At 39.6% G+C, this 5782-nt stretch overlaps 1 long non-coding RNA gene across 1 annotated transcript; it reads right to left on the bottom strand.

Annotated features, from left to right (window-relative positions):
* Positions 1-1250: 1250 nt before the first annotated feature.
* Positions 1251-4263, bottom strand: LOC137296716 (uncharacterized). Its single transcript, XR_010957661.1, has 4 exons — positions 4154-4263; positions 3060-3147; positions 2080-2150; positions 1251-1374 (listed from the first exon to the last, which is right to left on the bottom strand). It is a non-coding gene; the product is annotated as an uncharacterized lncRNA (long non-coding RNA).
* Between the last annotated feature and the right edge of the window lie 1519 nt (positions 4264-5782).

Below are 5782 nucleotides of genomic sequence, written 5' to 3'. Positions count from 1 at the left end.
TATGCACGTAAGATCTTAAACTACCATCTATATCAGCTACAGAGATGCGAAAATCATGTTTGGTTTTACAACTGCCCATGCTTGTACTCACAAGGTAACCAAATCAGTTACGAAAGCATGATCTGTGAATCACCGTTGGAATGGTTTAATTATGCCCCTCCACCTCCCACCCCCAACATATCCTACACCGCCCTAAACAAGCATAATTCTTTGCAACGGATTAATAATTACTGCACAACGAGTCATGATAAGTTTGTCTCCACTTCCGAATTTGTTTACTAACCGCATAAACGAAATGAGGCGGTACAAATAACCTTGGTCTCCTTTCTGAACCAATTTGACTCTAAGATAATCTTGTGCAATGCTGGTATTTGACCTATGTGTATTTTCTCTGATCTGTATTTTCTATTTATATTAATATCTAATCTAATCTGTAGGTATTTTGTCAGCTCCGCCCTGTCACTTGATGCGATTCTCAGTGATAAAAAGACGTTATAAGAAAAGGAAAATCAGATGAAAAATTCCCAATCAATGTTACTTTCTTATACATTTTTTTAAGACGACTAAAATTTGTCTGCTAACGTAAACTTTTGATGGACAGAGTTGTTTACCTTTGTCGTTTCGGTTCATCATTGAAGAATGATTACATTCAATGTCAGAAAACCGAACTTACGATTTGTCATGTATCATTCATCGAACTATCAGAGCCTAAATAAGGTCGCGTTGTTTTGTATTCGTTTTAGAAAATTAATAATATGTTGCTATCATGAGGTGCAAACTAAACCTTAGTGCCATATTGACGACATTGTCTTTGAATGGTTTCACAATCAGTCGCAGTAGTTCCACTGTTTTGCTCAAGACAGTACGGGCGGTTTGGTAGCCTAGTGGTTACAGCGTCCGCTAGACACGTTGAAGACCTGGGTTTGGTACAATGCATGAAGTCACCTTCACCGCTGAAATATTGCTAAAAGCGGCTTAAAACCACACTCACCCACTCAGGTAAATATGATGGGTCTGAGTGAGGCATACCATATATCTGATATATGCCTGGGCTGTTACACTCGGCCACACACATGCATGCACCCTGTTATGTAAGTGTAATAGTTTTGACCACTATGTCACACCTCGAATTTCTGTTGGCCATGGTAGGAAGGTGAGATGGAGAGCTCCCCGCGTCAAGGCAGGCACAGTAATACATCATAATGTATCCGTGTCGCAATACATCATCTCAAATAATAAGTATCTAATACTGTAATTTATTATTTTTTTATTCAATAACTGAATGTTTAAAACAAGGAATAACCAATGCCAGAAGTGTCATGAAGTGTTCAGGTGTTGTTTGGCTTGTCTTGCTTCCTACACCCCGTTGGTGGACTATAAAGAAAAGACAAGGACGAAATTTTATATCGCAGTCAACAATATTCCGCAGGAATAAGAATTTGACCTATTTGACCTAAGAGGTCCAAAATACCGCGAAGGAAATTCTGTTAATGAAGCACATATTTGTCCTTTTTCTTAGTTTTGAATTTATTATAGTATGTTTGTGGTATATGTAGTTAGAGGATTAGAATGAGTTTTTCATAAAGGTGTATCTCTGATTTACCGCCTTCTATAAACGTGTTGCATGCATATCCGCAGATAATCTAGTGATCAACATTATGAGCATCGATCTATACACTTGGGAAAGGATGGCATGTTTCAGCCAAGTCCTAGAGCCCGATCCCGCCTCGTATGGCAAACATGGGGTTGCTGCAGGTCAGTGCTAACACGGTCCCTTACTGAAAGGATGGTCGTGTATTTAAAGCAACTTCATGGAAGCTTGGTTGTTTGTTATTATAGCGTCATGTCAAATTTGAGGTGTACTTTGTTTTGCCGGTGTACATTATAAGTATAAGATGAGAGAAAGGTTCAAGTACATCAACAAACATGAAGAATTCACCCTAGGACACACGGAGAACTCACCCAAGACGCACAGAGAACTCACCCGAGACACAGGGAGAACTAACCGTAGACACATGGAGGGCTCACCCTAGGCACATGGAGAACTCACCGTAGATAAATGTTACATGGAGAACTCACCCTAGACACACATGCGGTAGGTAGGTTGACAATACTTTCCATCCGGGCACTTTTTGACGCATTTGAATTGTCTGTGAGACAAAATATAACGTTAACCTATTACCACCAGTAGATCGAGACATGTCACAACAGACCTGAACTGCCATAATATGAAACTTCACATGTCACATTATACATCAAAGGTACGAATACCATTAAGCTGAATACAGCACCGAGTAACAAGTATTAATACTAAATATTGCAACTGTAAGTGAAGATTTGAATATACTGTGTCTTTGAAGTTACCGTTAATTTGATAAATATTTGTTATTTGTCATTAAATCTCCGTTTTGACATTTCGAGTGAGTGAGTGAGTTTAGTTTTACGCTGCACTCAGCAATATTCCAGCTATATGGCATCGATCTGCGCAATTGGGAATCGATGACATATGCCAACCAAGTCACCAAGCCTGACCACCCGATCCCGTTAGTCGCCTCTTACGACCAGCTGAGTCGCTGATATTTCGATTATTCGTGTTGTATGCTTCTCTTGATGGTAATACGGTCGAATGTTCACCTCTTTGTAGTGAGCCAAAGAGCCAGGCCGGGAGGTGAGGGATAAGACTGCTATATAGGCGTACATCAGACCAATGAAATTAAAGTACTTTGCATGAAGGTACGATAATGTTACTTGGATTTTAGCCCTGTCCTCACTCACTCATACACCACCAGGGCCTCCTTGCACAAAGCACTAAGGTGATCGTAAGTCATTAAGGTAAGACTTAGACCCGAGTTCGATTCTCAACATGGATGGAATGTATGATGCCTGTTTCTAGCGTCCCTCGTTCTAGAATCTCATGACAGCACTGACGATTACGTGGTTTATGTTGCGTGCCATGACTAAACCCTGAATTCGATTCCCAACATAAATGTAATATGTGGCGTCTCTCGTCCTGATATCTCATGACAAGCAGGGGACTGGATGTCTGATGTTCTACTTACAAGCCGTCCTGGTTGGCGCAGTAGCCCACGTCACAGTCTTGACAACCCATGAAGGTACACACGCTCTGGCTACAGTTGGGGGGACAATCTGCGGCAATTGAACATTGACAATTAATAGTTGTATGAACGACGGACTGCTCAGCCTTGTAACTAAATAATCTACGTCTTATGAAAATAGTGTTATGTTATAGTTAAAGGTGATTATTGAGGTCACTTCACTTTGGGGAATATACACGATGAGTGATCTCAACATAATCGTAAAGTACATTCCATTAAACCACATCAGTGTATAATTACATTGGACAACACGCTAAACGCTACTGTTTCGGGGAATAGTATGGAATCCGAGAAGGGCCACCACCCTTCGACAAGATCGGCACAATTCCGGTCAACACCAGCAAGATCATTCTTGTCAATTTCTTTACCTTTCGAAAACTTAATAATTGTCATCAGTCTTGGTAGCCAATGAAATACCTTCACTCAAACTTTTGTCTGTCTGACCGTGTTTGTAAATCTTGTATTAAATATGGAAATGCACATACATATATTATTCATACTTGACTAACCTTACTTTTGCGTGTGAGTATAAAATCTCTGTTTTGTGGTTTCCAATGGATCTCACCATGGGGATAGTCTCAACTGACCGCTAACCGGTCAAAATCACCCGGGAAAACCTCCCCCTCCCCAGTTCCAAAAGTGCATCGTAGGATCGTATGACAAGATCCACCGGATAAAAGTCCGGAGTTTAAAAAGTGTTTCAGATATCCATTCATCTATTTGTCAATGTTTCAATATTTTGTGCGGGACTCAAACTTACCTGTTTACCTACCCTATAAGGAACTTTTTCTATAGTATCAGACATCTTATCAGTAGAACTGTCCAGCTGAGTCTTTAAAGTGTAATTGCGCATGTGAATTTTGTCGGGCTTAATCCTAGCACGTGCACATTGCTTAGACCTTCAAATATAGTATTACATAGCACCATCATGGCTAGGGTACGGTGCAGCATCTCCAAACACGTCAACTTTTCATTATTGGATAAAGTGAGTTAAACAAAGAAAGAAACAAAGCAGTAAACAAAAGACATGTACTTACCGTCACCTGCAATGACCGATATGGACAGGACAGTCAGAAACACGACAAGAATTAACCTCGTCATTATCGCTGGAAACTTGTCACAAATGAGTCTTCCCACAAGGTATGCTGCAGTGGAGCAGCAGATCGCCTTTTAAGTAACGGCGTTGTTATACTATGGAAGGCTGAGTAGGACATATGTCTATATTGCATTACAATTTAGTTGCATCACTGAAAAGAAGCTAGATCCATATACCTATATTGTATTGCATTTGAATTGCATCATTCAAAAGAAGTAGAAATTAAATGCATATTTGTTGTATGTATTTCAAAGGTTAATATACTACAAACAAAACGTATGGGAACACCCTAAATTTTGACAATCACAAATAAATTTAAACGTGGTGAAGTCATTTATACAACGAAATGGAATCGCTTACTTTACTGCATGTTCTAACATGTCCTTTAAAGTGCTCATTATGCACGCACAAAAATTCATTTACCTTAAAGAATTAATGACGTCACTACGTTTAAGATTATGTGTGACTATAAAATTTTAGGTTTGTTTGTTTGTATTTTTTGTTTGTAGTATATATGAGGTTATTGTTTTATGATTGCCAGTTTAGTGCCAATTTGATAGTCTTGATTTGATGTGCCTCTAATTGTACAATCTTTAGAGTTGGGTAAGTATCAGTTCTTGAGAAGGCACTCTTGTCAATGACTCCAATTGCGTATGGTCGGTGCTCATGATGTTGATCCCTTGATTGTCTTGTCCAGACTCGATTATTTGCAAACCACACAGCAGATGCATTGCTGAGTGCAACGATAAACAACAAGCCAACACACAGTCTAATGAAGGCGTCTTAGATTAGGGAAAGTGTACACGAAAAATGTTTTCTTCTGATGTGACACAAAATGGAATAATTTCAGAATTGTCTGATATCAGTGTTTGAAAATATAAATTCATTTCTCTATTTTCTGAAAGTAAAGCCCTCAATATAACTATTGAAATGTTACGCCATTATAGTGAGTGAGTGAGTGAGTTTAGCAATATTCAAGTAATATCGCTGCGGGTGGGCCATAATAAGGTCTCAGTTTTCCATGCTAGCCATGCCAGAGTTATACCCCTTAGATTATGACGGAATTGGTCACAGTTTGATTTAGAGTGGCCTCCGGTGTTATCCCAAAAAGATGAACAAGTATGTAGAAACTGGGAAAAAGATACATTATGGTTGAAACGAAAGCCGAAAGATAAACTAGCGTCCTAAAGAAAAGCCATCAAATATTATTCTGATCGAAAACAAACCTTAAGCAAAATATGGTACCATTTATTGTAAAAAGCAATCGTTCAGCAACAGTATTTAATGGATAACAAGAAAAAAAACGACCCAGTTCGTGATCTAATATCACAATGACACTGGGTGCGTTATCCAGTATTTGATAATCAGTGCGGAATCGACTGGGAGCTTTTACAACTTTCTGGGTAGCACATATTGTTCCGTTGCGGGTGTTGGCCACCCACAGCGTGAGGCAGGCCCGAACCCGGTGTCGAACTGAGTAGGTGAGTCTTCTGACGTCTTGATAAGGGTCCCTTTTGCGGAGCAGCTGCCAAAGCGTTCCTCGTCAATGGCTGATTTTGACGTTTCCGAA

This window comes from Haliotis asinina, chromosome 9 (assembly GCF_037392515.1).
Source record: "Haliotis asinina isolate JCU_RB_2024 chromosome 9, JCU_Hal_asi_v2, whole genome shotgun sequence".
Classification (NCBI taxonomy): Eukaryota; Metazoa; Mollusca; class Gastropoda; order Lepetellida; family Haliotidae; genus Haliotis; species Haliotis asinina.
The sequence above is the reverse complement of the archived record's forward strand: the minus strand, read 5'-3'. Positions and strand labels throughout refer to the sequence as shown.